The sequence below is a fragment of the Microcaecilia unicolor genome, chromosome 7, assembly GCF_901765095.1.
Source record: "Microcaecilia unicolor chromosome 7, aMicUni1.1, whole genome shotgun sequence".
NCBI lineage: Eukaryota > Metazoa > Chordata > Amphibia > Gymnophiona > Siphonopidae > Microcaecilia > Microcaecilia unicolor.
The window spans coordinates 289,570,663-289,584,871 of NC_044037.1; the positions used below are offsets into that span (position 1 = coordinate 289,570,663).

General features: G+C 45.5%; 1 protein-coding gene across 2 annotated transcripts in view; it reads right to left on the reverse strand.

Annotated features, from left to right (window-relative positions):
* The window catches only part of LOC115474038 (ras-related protein M-Ras), a 115,964-nt gene extending 105,995 nt beyond the window's left edge, over positions 1-9,969 (reverse strand). The window contains exon 1 of one of the 2 annotated variants that reach the window (XM_030209323.1): positions 9,576-9,969. The gene's annotated coding sequence lies outside the window, so the exon portion shown is untranslated. The remainder of the gene's footprint in view (positions 1-9,575) is intronic. The other variant, XM_030209324.1, reaches the window with a different exon arrangement.
* Positions 9,970-14,209: the final 4,240 nt, after the last annotated feature.

Below are 14,209 nucleotides of genomic sequence, written 5' to 3' on the forward strand. Positions count from 1 at the left end.
TGACAGTTATGCATGAGAAGGGGTTTGTTGGAATGTATTGTATTTTACATGCATTGCCTGTCACCTATTATTTCTCTGTGATTACTCTGTGACCTCTGATGTGAATTACTTAGAGAGGTCACACAGCTATGCAACTTCCTGTGGGGGTTAGATGCAGCAGATGCAGCACATGGAGCACATGGAGCTCATGATCTCTCCTAACCTGAGAGGATCTATGGTGGTGTGAGCATCCATTACCATCTAAGCACATGGAAGGAGCTGATAATACAAATGTATAGTAATATGTATATATAAGCCTGTCTGATTATAATCTAACTACAAACTGTGAGTAAACAGATGTTTTGTTACTTCAACTTTAAAGTGACTCAGCAGTGAATTATTCAGGGGTGAATGAGAGAGAGATGAAGAAAGAAATTAACATTTCTAAAGCTGAAGCTGTGTGTACTAAAATCTGCTAATTATTTACTACAAATAATCCAACAAAAAGCTGTAACACTCAAAAGAAAATAAGGGGGAGAAACTCAAGGAAAATAAATAGGAAATTGGGGAGATGGTGAAAAATCTTGCTGGAAAGAAGGGATCAGCTCCTAATCACAAAGCATGCTAGCAAGACTAAGCTCTCTCTCTCTCACCAGTGTTGCCAAATGGCAAAACTTTTTCCAGCTCAAAACCAGCCCAATATTAATATAAATAAGGTAATATGAATATCATATTAAATATTATGAATAAAATTATAAATGATGAATATTAATAAAGTAACCACAACCATAAATGGACCCCCCACGAAGAAAAAAACTTACTGAACTCACCGCATATGGCAGACTGAAGAGGTAGAGAGAGAGAGAGACTCTGAAAGGCTTCCCACCGCCGCATAGGCACACTCAGGCATTTAAAAGAAGCCTACAGCCTGCATCTGCGGGGCTTCTATTGGTCCGTGGGAAAAAAACAGCCAAGCCACAACCGCTGTGGCAAAAAAAGCCGCCCAATATCCCGCAACCCTCGTCTTTCAAAGAAAACCTCGGCGGTCGCACAAAACCTGCCCAATTATGCAGCCGAACCGCGGAATTGGCAGCTTTGTCTCTCACACAGGTCGCAGGGGCAGAGAGGGAGGGCTGACCCTAGCTCCGAACTAAGAGCCAATAGGGAAAGCTCACAAGGAGTCAATCACAGGATACTGCAAACTATAGGAAAAGCAGTCAATACACAGTGCTAACTATACACAGACAATGTAATTGAATACAAATACCATCCATATTAAATATTGGAACTGATTCACATTTTTCTGAGCACTGACAGGTCAGTTATGACCCATGACCTACATAGCTAAAGGCTCAAACTGCATTTTCTGTATTTTTGCTGAGCGCTGTGGAAGCTGTGAATACAAGGTCATGTTGATTCAGCAAGGAGTGCTCTTCCCCACCCTGACAGAGTTGACTGACTCAGACAAGGACACAAAGAATATGTAAACAGTTTGAGAGAGAAGATGTGTTGAGGTTCCTAGAAAAAATAGAGATACGACCTGGGTCTTGGAGAGATTCCTGTAGCAAGGTGGCGACTATAATCTCCTGTGAAAGAAACCTTGGACTTCTTTTTTTTTTTTTTTTTATAAACATTTTAGATATTGTGTTCTGTATTCCATAACATTCAGATAGTATTTTTCCATTTTATGTAAACAATAAAGTAAGACAGAGATTAGCTGGAGTAAGACCGAAAATAGCTGAAATTGCAAGGTTGTATGATTTGGGAAGGAATTCCATTGTGCAAACGAGTATATAAGTGGCTGTCCTATATAATAATTCTCACCTCCAACATTCTGTGCCTGGGACCGTGGCTCCCTAGGCTGGAGGTGGTCTGCTAGGCAGACACGCACTGACGTCACTGACGTCATGACAGCTGATTCCAAGGCAAGGGGAGGAATGCAGAGGAACGTAATAAAAGTGAGCCAAGTAGAGGACATAAGTAATGGCACACTGGGAAAAGACCAAGGGTCCATCGAGCCCAGCATCCTGTCCACAACAGCAGCCAATCCAAGCCAAGGGCACCTGGCGAGCTTCCCAAACGTACAAACATTCTATACATGTTATTCCTGGAATTGTGGATTTTTCCCAAGTCCATTTAGTAGTGGTTTATGGACTTGTCCTTTAGGAAACTGTCTAACCCCTTTTTAAACTCTGCCAAGCTAACCGTCTTCACCATGTTCTCCGGCAACGAATTCCAGAGTTTAATTATGTGTTGGGTGAAGAAATATTTTCTCCGATTTGTTTTAAATTTACTACACTGTAGTTTCATCGCATGCCCCCTAGTCCTAGTATTTTTGGAAAGCGTGAACAGACGCTTCACATCCACCTGTTCCACTCCACTCGTTATTTTATATACCTCTATCATGTCTCCCCTCAGCCGTCTCTTCTCCAAGCTGAAAAGCCCTAGCCTCCTTAGTCTTTCTTCATAGGGAAGTCGTCCCATCCCCGCTATCATTTTAGTTGCCCTTCGCTGCACCTTTTCCAATTCCACTACATGTTTGGTATATCTTAGGTATACAAAAGTGTACAAAAATCTCTTTGGTCCATCAGGCATTTGTTGATGAATGGATCACAATTTTGAATAAACATGCTAGTGATTTATTGATCTTGACGATAGTAGAAACCACAATTCAAGTGGAAGAACAGATCAAGCTTGAAATAGATAATGACTGTTTTAAAGCCTCAACTTGTTTATCTGATTTTGATCAACAATGTACAGTCATGCAATCGTGGATGACTCAATTTAAGGCATCTTTCAAACAACCAGAAACTGGCTCCTGATGAGAAAGATCTTCCAACAGGGCAGAGTTTATGCATGGAATGTTTGCCAACCTCCCCCTAAATCTCAAATGAACGTCCTTCCTTTTGCTCATTGGTCCAGTGATTCTGACTCTAGTGGTGAGGATGGAGAGATTGCATGCTATCAACCACAGGGGGCTTTTACAATGCAGTGGATGTGAAGGGCATAGCAAGCAGGGTCAGAGAGAATTAGGGCAATATTTTAAATTATATATACATCTTACAGTACCACAATCACCATTTACCTCATAGTGAAAAGGAAATAAAATACATTTCAGAACCGACTACTGTTGCTGTGAGACACTTCTGTTTCAGTCAGATCACTATTTATGTTTGCCACTACACGTTATTATCGCTGACGCGGAATTGGGGCATTGAGCATCTGCACATGCTGGAAGCCTTCTGGTTCCTGCGTCAGCGATGGCAGAACCCAGGAGGGAGCGGTAAGACATGACAGTTTGGGGGGGGGGGGGGGGGGGGAACAAGAGAGAAGTGCCAGTCACCGCAGGGGGAGAGGGAGGGAGGGAGCTCAGAAATTTCTTGACTCGGCTATAAGCTGAGACCCCCAAATTATGGGCTTTTTCTTGGGCCCAAAAATCTCAGTTTATAGTCAAGTATATACGGTAATCTGTGCTTTAAACATGGATTTTGGAATCCAGTATCATGCCCCAAACTTTTGACTGATTCAATATGGAGTGAAACGCGTTGCGATTGGCTCAGAGACGTCCAGGTCTCTCAGCTGAGTGAGGAACCCGAGCAGGCCGTGGAGGGGGTGAGCGGCGGCATAGCGAAGAAGTTTAACCTTTATTATGAGCGCTGCACTTATTTGATGGAATTATTGGCGGTTCGTTGCAAGTGTGTGTGGGTGCATTTACCAGCGGTCTCAAAAGATGACTTTTATTATGCTTTCCGTCTCATTTTGAGAACTTTCCTGCCACAGGGGCGAACTTCAGAATCGTTATAAACTTTGCTCTCCTCCCAAACTCCGACTGTTTAACGATGGAATAGAGAATGCAAGTGAGCTACAACGAGCAGCTCATTTGCATTCCCTTTCCTTAATGCATGCCCGTTCCTTACCGATTCGCTAAGGGAATCGGTAAGTGAAGGGCTCTAACGATTTTTTTAGTGCATCTTGGCCTTTGTCAGGTTCGATTCCCTCTTTAATATACAGCGCTACCCCCCCCCCCAATTCGATCCAACTCATCATTGTGATATAATTTGTACCCTGGTAACAAAGGGGCCCTCTTACTAAGCCGTGGCAAAAAAAGTGGCCTGTGGCAGTGCAAGCGCGTCTTTTGGGCACGCACTGGGCCAGTTTTTACTGCGTCCTGGAAAAAAGGCCTTTTTTAAGGGGCCAGAAAATAGACGTGCAGCAAAACAAAAACCAGTGCCTGTCCATTTTTGTCCTGAGACCTTACCATCACCCATTGACTTAGCGGTAAGGTCTCACGCCGCTACCCAGGCGGTAAGCATGCAGCACATGCCCACTGCCGTTTACCGCTGGGTAAGGACCACATAGTAGAAAATATTTTCTATCGTGTGTTTTTGGCATGCGCCAAATTCAGAATTACCACCTCAGGCATGCAGTAGCAGGGCCGCCGAGAGACTGAGCCAGGCCTGGGGCAAGGCTGCCCCCATCCCCCCTCCACCTCCCCCCCAATCGCTACTGCTGTCACTTCCCTCTCCTGCTCCCAGGAAGCCGGCGCTGCAGTCCCCTGTCTCCACCTACCTTCCCTCAGCTTCCTTCTGTCTGCCACCCGACCCCCTTCATTTAAAAAAAATAAATCTCAAAATCAGACGCGCAACGCCTTCTGTATGAAAGTGGCAGTTTGCCTCGGGTGGGCTTTTCCTCACTGCGTCCCGCCCTCGCAAAAATAGGAAGTTACATCAGAGGAGGGCGGGACACAGTGAGGGAAGGCCCACCCGAGGCGATCTGCTGTTTTCACACAGAAGGCGCTGCGCTGCCGAATGAGATTTTTTTTTTTTTTAATGCAGGGAACCGGGTGGTAGACAGAAGGGAGCTGAGGGTAGGCAGGTGGAGACGGGATTGCGGCACCAGCGGCCTGGGAGCAGGAGAGGGCAAGATACCCCAGCGCTGGGCCCTCCTTGGAGTCCCTGGGAATTCCCCCCCCTCTTGGCAGCCCTGTGCGGTAGCTTTGTGGTAATGCCGATTTGGCACATGCTGGATGTGTGTAGGGCCTTACGCACCTTTGTAAAAGGCTTTACTCCTATCACTTGGTCTTTGAGATGTTTTATTATATCCTACCTCTTCATTTAGGGCTATGTACTTTAACTTTCCCATCTTATTTTTTTTAGTTTTCTACCGTTTGTATACAGGCATTTCAAAGTGAGTTGTTTGTACCTTGGAGCTGCTTCTCAGTTAACAAGGACAATTTGCAATCTTATTTATTTATTGCATTTGTATCCCACATTTTCCCACCTATTTGCGGGTTCAGTGTGGCTTACAATACATTGTGAATGGTGGAAATACAATTTGTTACAACTCGGTTATGGATTACATTATGAGGAGTTATGCAAAAACAAAGTCAAAGTATCGTTAAGGGAACAGAACAATGGAGAAGAACAATGGAAAGAAACAACGGGAAACTGATAGGGCAACTAAACAATAGTAGGAGAACAATTCGGTATAACATTTTATTTTATTTATATTTATTTTATTGCCAGTGGCGTAGTTACGAGTGGGCACAGGCCCACCCATTCTTGGCTCAGGCCCACCCAGCAGCGGCACCCCACAACATTTCTCCTCCTCCACGGCATCCCAGCATCTGCCCGCCTGTCGCTGAGCCCCGTCCCTTCCTGGTGTACCTTACAGGCTTTCCCGGCGCCTGCAGCGATTCAATTATTGCTGCCTGCGCCGGCCCTGCAGGCTTCCGCCGGCCGCTTTCATCATTTCCTGTCTGGCGGGACCCAGCCCATGGATGCCTGCAGGGCTGGCGCAGGCGCAATAATCAAATCACTGCAGGTGCTGGGGATACCTGTTAAGTACAGCAGGGAGTGAGGAGGCTCAGCGATGGGAGGGCAGATGCCAGGACGCGGTGACGGCGAAGAGATTTATTTGTCATTTGTATCCCACATTTTCCCACCTATTTGCAGGCTCAATGTGGCTTACATAGTATCGTAAAGGCGTTCGCCAATTCTGGTATGAACAAATACAAAGTGATATTCTAGTAGAATAAGGTTCATATGTGACAGACACATTAGGGATCTTAGAGTGGAAGAGTTATTTTATGTCCATTACGAGCTTTGGTTTCGTTGTGTTGCAAAGATTCAGGTTTTTAAGTTAGGTCAATGGGGTATGCATTTTGAACAGGTTTGTTTTTAGTGATTTCCGGAAGTTTAGGTGGTCATACGTTGTTTTTACGACTTTTGGCAGTGCGTTCCATATTTGTGCACTTATATAGGAAAGACTGGATGCATAAGTCGATTTGTATTTGAGTCCTTTGCAGCGTGGGTAGTGGAGATTTAGGTATGATCGTGTTGATCTCGATGGGTTTCTGATTGGGAGGTCTATGAGGTCTGTCATGTATCCCGGGGCTTCGCTGTAGATAATTTTATGAACCAGGGTGCAGATTTTGAAAGCAATACGTTATTTGATTGGGAGCCAGTGATGTGGGGTAGGTGAAAAAAAAAAATCTATTATCTCGGGGGGGGGGGGGGGGGGGGGGCTGTGGAGTGCTGTGCCGTGGAAGGGCTCATTTAAGTTAGCTCTGGGTCCATCCAAAATACTGGGTCTGGCTACGCCACTGATCTTTGCTCTTCCATTAAAAGGCACTTGACTTAATTTTTGCTATTGCCGCAACCCTTAAGAGCTATAAAGAACAGCATTTTTACTGTTCGGCCGAATAATATTTTTCATTATTAGCATTCAGCTGAATAGGAATACCAAATAAGAATAATGGTCATTGAACTTTAACGTAACAGATAATAAAAAGCAGCACCATGAAATCAAAGACCAAATGTTTATTTCAGTAGGATTTAGCACAGTGGAGCCCCAGATTATTCGCATTTGAATTTAAACTAGTTGGACAAACACAAACAATGTATTCAGGGCACTATTTGGGGCCAAATCAAATAATCTTATCTGTTTAATCTACCAGGTCATCAATATTCTTTAGGTAATGTAAATTGTCTCTTTTACTCTGTAATGACGATCCATTATGTTATTCACTTAATTATGTCATCCTGTTCTCTATTTAATATCAACTGTACCTTTCTACTCTGGAGTGGCAAATGCCATGAAGGAAAATTGTAAGCCACATTGAGCCTGCAAATAGGTGGGAAAATGTGGGATACAAATGCAGCAAATAAATAAATAAATAATCGATACAGCTCTAATAGGGTTGCTCCTCCTTGTTTTGAAAGTATCCATCAAAAATACCTCACTCCGAACCGTGCGCTCTCTCGCTCTTTTCGAAACGTTCGCACCGGCGGCATATTTCCACCGTGGAGCCCGCTTTTTGAAATAGGCGTCCCCTTCCCCAGACATCAAAAAGTTCATCACGTACCTTCTTAAACCTCCACTACCCCAATTGTAGAGGGCTCAAATACAAATCACTACACGCATCTACCTTCACATACCTCTGCACAAAATCATGGAATAAACTACCGAATGCTATAAAAACAACGCATGACTTGACAACCTTCCAGAATTATTGAAGACGCACCTGTTCGAAGAGACTTACAATAAAAATCCTCCTTAAAGACTTGATTCCATTCTACATCTAAACCAACTAATACTGATCCCTTCTAATTTGATTATGTTCATCACATTATCACTATTGGTCATTATATCTTACCTGTTTTATTTTGTGTTATGTAAATAATTCTACTGACCTATCTACCTAATTTCTTACACAGTAATATGTTAAATTAGACCAAACCTCTTACTCTGTTTATGATTATACCTTTTGCAACATAGTGTAAGCCACATTGAGCCTGCAAATAGGTGGGGAAATGTGGGGTACAAATGCAGTAAATAAATAAAGAAAGAATGTTGCCCGGTCCCTAACCATTCTAAAGCCCTCTTCCCTGCACTGAGACTCGGGAGCTCCGACTGCCTTTTGGGTTCTGCACATGGAATGGGGAGTATTTCAGAAAATACAGAAATACAGGGACTCTGGGGCCCTCATGATCAAAAGCAAACTCCGGCGCTAGAGGCTGTTAACACTGTCCCGGCGCTATTTTTAGGGCGCTGTTTGGAACAGTGCGGGGTTTTTGATCATCTGGGCCTGGGAGTTCTGAGGTAGAAATCCTGAAGGAGAAACTTACAAAGATGTTGTCAGGAAGTATTTTTTCACGGAGAGAGTAGTGGATGCTTGGAATGCCCTCCCGCGGGAGGTGGTGGAAATGAAAACGGTAACGGAATTCAAACATGCGTGGGATAAGCATAAAGGAATTCTGTGCCGAAGGAATGGATCCTCAGGAGCTTAGTCAAGATCGGGAGGCGGGGCTGGTGGTTGGGAGGCGGGGATAGTGCTGGGCAGACTTGTACGGTCTGTGCCAGGGCCGGTGGTGGGCAGCGGGACTGGTGGTTGGGAGGCGGGGATAGTGCTGGACAGACTTGTACGGTCTGTGCCAGAGCCGGTGGTGGGAGGCAGGGATAGTGCTGGGCAGACTTATATGGTCTGTGCCAGAGCCGGTGGTTGGGAGGCGGGGCAGACTTATACAGGTCTGTGCCCTGAAGTAGGGTATACACAAAAAGCAGCAAATATGAATTATCTTGTTGGGCAGACTGGATGGACCGTACAGGTCTTTTTCTGCCGTCATCTACTATGTTACTATGTTTAGAGACAAAAAGTCATCTCAGAACACTTGATCTTACTTAAGAAAAAAAATCAAGAGTAAAGTATATTGGTCAGACCCTGAAAACAAAATGTATCTGAATTATACACACAAATCAACAGTCTAGATTCCTTTCTCTGCAGAGGCCATTAGAAGAATACGAAAATATTTAAACAGAAGCTTTACTGGTAAATCCTTAATGGCCACCCTCCAACAGCAAATCTCAACAGGGTACTAAATCTAAGTCAGCGCTCAAAAAACAAAACAAAACAAAAAATGTCGAAACTCATCAGGGCTAGTGAAGTAAAGAGTTGTTACACGTTCACCTACTTTTGAAGCAACTTTGGTCATAAGCACGCGATTGTTTATTTAAAACACTGACCATCCCACACAATAAATGACTTGAACATTCCATCAGTAAAAAAAAAAAAAAAAAAACCCCGCTAACAATCCTTTCAGATCATCAAACTCGAAATCACAACTAGCTTAGGAGCCAAAGGACATCTATATGTATAATCCACACTTGAAATACCTGTAGATACTGCCAAATTACACACTATTTTTACAGGTACTTTTCTGTCCCTAATGAGCTCAGAATACAAGATACCTCCATAGGAGCCAACTCTGTGGGTGCTTGAGCACCCCCAATATTGAGAAAATTCCTTGTATGTGTCCAGGGAGGGGTTACTTCCACTGGGCTTAGCACCCCCAATGATTTTGAAAAGTTGGCTCCTATGCCTGGGCCAATGGAGGGTTAAGTGACTTGCCCAGGGTCACAAGGATTTTAGCCCTCTGCCCCCCTCCCCCTCCCAGCTCTGGCATCCTCAAACCAGAGCCGGCACACGAGCATTGATCAGATAAAAGAAATAACCACAAAACAGCGTGACAGGTTAAAGCATGGTTGGCTACTGTTCTCGCCCTGTGGCGATCAGGCAAGGCAAGCGCCCCACTCACCGGAGTGCGGGTAGGAATTCTTTTCTGCAGGTCCCCTGGAGTCTTTGGAGAGTCTTCTTTCAGGAGAGGGCTTCCCTGACTCGTGTGTGCTCAGCGTTTGCTCGCGTAGAGAGAAAAACCGGCTCTGTTATTATTATTATTTTTTTAGAAAAATATGATCCCTCCCCCTCCAGGGGGCAAGCTTAAACCCCGGCTATGCCCTCTCCGCCTTCTCTTCACACCATTCTTTAGACGGTGACAGCTGATGCTATAAATAGAAGCTCCCGGGGGCAGGGACTCAGGGAGGCGCTCGCCTTCTGCCGGGCTCAGGCGTCCAGCCGAAACAAAGAAAAACTTGCGGGGGGTGACCAAAAGTCAGGGCTGAATCTCCAGCTCAAAGCGAGAGAGAGAGAGAGCCACAAGCTCCAGAGACGACCGATACACTCTTCCTGCCCAGCTTTCACTTTTAAGGTGGAGGGAGAGAGCGACTCCGACGTGGGAAGGGTTTTTTCTTAAGGTGGACCGTCATCAAGGCACAATCCCAAATCTGGCTTTAACAGTATTATCTCCGGGTAATTCTATTTTGTGCTGATGGGTTGGGTAGGTTTTGTATTCCTTTTGTTGTTGCTGGTGGTTTTTTTTATTCTTTTTAAGCTTTTACTCATGGTTTTCCAGCCTGGTACTATCAAGGTTTTACCTTTAGCCAATCTAGGCGAGTGACTGCTTTGAATACCGTGGGCAATGGACATGTTTTTGCTCTGAGATTTACGTGTTGAGTAAAATGCAAGCAGGCAGCGAGCAATTTACACATTTGGTGTTATTAAGGAGTTTACGATTAAAGATTAAGGCGAACTAGTTTGAGCGGCACAAGAAGCAGCAAAATAGAAAAAGCACTTATTGACTGACTGACGGACTGTCTGATTTCTACACTTAAGGCTCAGTGGATTAGTTCCACAGAGTTTTCACCAGCTAGTTCTAACTCCATATTTAAAATGCAATAAGGAAAGAAAATACTTTCTAGCGGGTGAGAGAAGGGGATTCTTTTGGATTAGGAGTGGCCTAGTGGTTAGGGTGGTGGACTTTGGTCCTGAGGAACTCAGTTCGATTCCCACTTCAGGCACAGGCAGCTCCTTGTGACTCTGGGCAAGTCACTTAACCCTCCATTGCCCCATATAAGCCTGCTATGAGTGGGAAAGCGCGGAGTACAAATGTAACAAAAAAAATAAAATAGATACTATTGGAGATTCTACATGGAATGTTGCTATTCCACTAGCAACATTCCATGTAGAAGGCTGCGCATGTTTCTGTGAGTCAGAAGCCTACGCGGCCACATTGGTGATCTGCAAGGGCCAACGTCTACATGGAATGTTGCTAGTGGAATAGCAACATTCCATGTAGAATCTCCAATAGTAGCAACAGTGGAGGAGTGGCCTAGTGGTTAGGGTGGTGGACTTTGGTCCTGAGGAACTCAGTTCGATTCCCACTTCAGGCACAGGCAGCTCCTTGTGACTCTGGGCAAGTCACTTAACCCTCCATTGCCCCATATAAGCCTGCTATGAGTGGGAAAGCGCGGAGTACAAATGTAACAAAAAAAATAAAATAGATACTATTGGAGATTCTACATGGAATGTTGCTATTCCACTAGCAACATTCCATGTAGAAGGCTGCGCATGTTTCTGTGAGTCAGAAGCCTACGCGGCCACATTGGTGATCTGCAAGGGCCGACGTCTACATGGAATGTTGCTAGTGGAATAGCAACATTCCATGTAGAATCTCCAATAGTAGCAACAGTGGAGGAGTGGCCTAGTGGTTAGGGTGGTGGACTCTGGTCCTGAGGAACTGAGTTCGATTCCCACTTCAGGCACAGTCAGCTCCTTGTGACTTGCATGTAAGCTGCATTGAGCCTGCCATGAGTGGGAAAGCGCAGGGTACAAATGTAACAAAAATAAAAATTAATTCCCAGTCATCAGTTTTGTATTCCTGCTTTAGAATTGTACACCCTAAACATACCTCCTGCTTTAAATATAGTGTAGTTTTAACTTTCAAACAGAAAACAAATTCTGCTATTGTATCGGTGGGTGACTCAGGGGCGTAGCCAGACACCCAATTTTAGGTGGGCAGAAGAACTCCACCTTGTCCCACAAGTGATTTGGTCTCTCCCTCTCTGGCCTGCTGCATTCCATATGGTCTTTCAAACATCCCCCTCCCCCGCATAGCTTTTAAATAGCTGATTTCCACCTGCAGCGAGCAGCAACTAATACACACTGCTCATGTTGGCCCCACGGCCTTCCCTCTAATGTGGGAATACATCAGAGAGAAGGCTAACCCCACAAGCAGTATCTATCAGTCGCTGCTCCCTGCAGGTGAAGATCTGCTATTTACAAGGTATGCAGGAGGGGCAGTTGTTGGGTGTTTTCAGCTGGTGGGGCTTGGGGATCCCTGCCAGCCACATCATAGATGAGCTGCTACTTGTCTACGCCACTGGTGGGAGTCCGTGAAAGGTTACCACAAAGCACAAAATGGTACTTTCTATCCTGGCTGTTTCCCACCAGAGAGGCCAAGTTACCCAGTTCCAGGCTGGAGATTTGGGGACAGAACCCTTATTTTATCATCCTCACTTTAATTTATTTATTTATGTATTGAGAACATTTATATCCCACATATTCCCACTAGGGCAGGCTCGATGTGGCTTACAACATGTTATGAAAAGACCATCATAGTAAATCTAGTTCAAAACAGAGAATAAGGTACATGAAGGGGAGGGAGGGAAACAACCGGAGAAACGAATGAGGGACTGCAAGAAGTTAAGCAGCAGAGGAGTAAGATCTACCACATAGATAGTCTTTAGGGATGTCTTGAACAGATTGTGATCGGCAGTCTCTTTTAATGTTGATGGTAGACAGTGCCGTAGCGAGGGTGCCTGACACCTGGGGTGGGTCGCCGCTGTGCACCCCCCCCCAGGGTGCAGCACGGGCACGGCGCACCCCCCCTCCGGAGCGCACCCTCCACCCCGAAACGCACCCTTACCTTACAGCGGGGGGCAGGCGGGAGGGCCGATCCGCCCCCTGTGCACATCACTGGAAGCTGCGTCGGCTCTGCTGCTTCCCTGCTTTCTCTGCCCCGGAACAGGAAGTAACCTGTTCCGGGGCAGAAAGAGCAGGGAACCAGCGAGCCGACCCCCCCCCCCCCCCAGTAGCATGCACCCGGGGCGGACTGCCCCACCGCCCCCCTTCCTGATGGTAGAACATTCCAGTAACGAGGACACATAAAGCAAAAAGAGGAGGCCAAGGGTAGTTTGTATCTTAGGTTTCTGCAATTAGGATAGTGGAGATTGAGATAGGTGCGGGAGGGCTTCTTGGAATTTCTGGGAGGTAGGTCAATCAGGCTGAACATATAAGCTGGAGCGTCCCCGTATACGATCTTGTGGGTAGGAGCACAGATTTTGAATTCGATACGTTCTTTAATATTCCCTTATCTCTTGTTTGTCCTGTTTGTCTGTCCTAATTAGATTATAAGCTCTGTGGAGCAGGGACTGTCTCTTCATGTTCAAGTGTACAGCGCTGCGTACGTCTAGAAGCACTATAGAAATGATAAGTAGTAGTAGGTTGGATTTCTGGCCACCCCACCCTCGAACTTGCAGCTCTGCCTTCAATGGGCAAGAAAGGGAAATGGGACTTGATATATCGCCTTTCTGAGGTTTTTTGCAACTACATTCAAAGCGGTTTACAAATATTCAGGTACTTATTTTGTACCAGGGGCAATGGAGGGTTAAGTGACTTGCCCAGAGTCACAAGGAACTGCAGTGGGAATCGAAGTCAGTTCCCCAGGATCAAAGTCCACTGCACTATAGTGCTACTCCTCCAACAGGCACTACAAATCCCACACTGCTTTGGGGTGTACCAGGACTGCCCAACATCTCTAGCCTGAAATTGGGTAACTTGGTATCTCTTTTCTCATAGGGTTGTGCATTTGATTTGCGCTTTCAACTCAGAAAGTTATCAACATGGGCTACTATTAAAAAACTACTACTACTACTTATCATTTCTATAGCGCTACTAGACGTACGCAGCGCTGTACACTTGAACATGAAGAGACAGTCCCTGCTCTACAGAGCTTACAATCTAATTAGGACAGACAAACAGGACAAACAAGAGATAAGGACAAAGAGTAGCAAGATTCCGGAATCCCAAAGAGTAGCAAGATTCCGCGCAGAATCCCAACAGTAGAAAGATTCCGGAATCTCAAACACTACTACTACTTATAATTTCTATAGCGCTACTAGACGTACGCAGTGCTGTACACTTGAACATGAAGAGACAGTCCCTGCTCGACAGAGCTTACAATCTAATTAGGACAGACAAACAGGACAAACAAGAGATAAGGGAATATTAATGTGAGGATGATAAAATAAGGGTTCTGAACAAGTGAATAAGGGTTAGGAGCAGTGGTGTGCTGGAGCCTCCCTCCCTCCCGCCCGCTACAGGACCCCATACCTGAAGAAGGCAACTGGTTGTCCAGTGGATGCTTCGGGGCAGGCAGGAAAGGTCCCCAATCTTGCCTGCCCACTGCCGGCGCTGACCCTCCCCCGCTGCCGGATCGCTCTTTAAAAATGGCTGCCGAGACTTCCAGCAGCGGCTTCGCAAGACTTCTGCTGA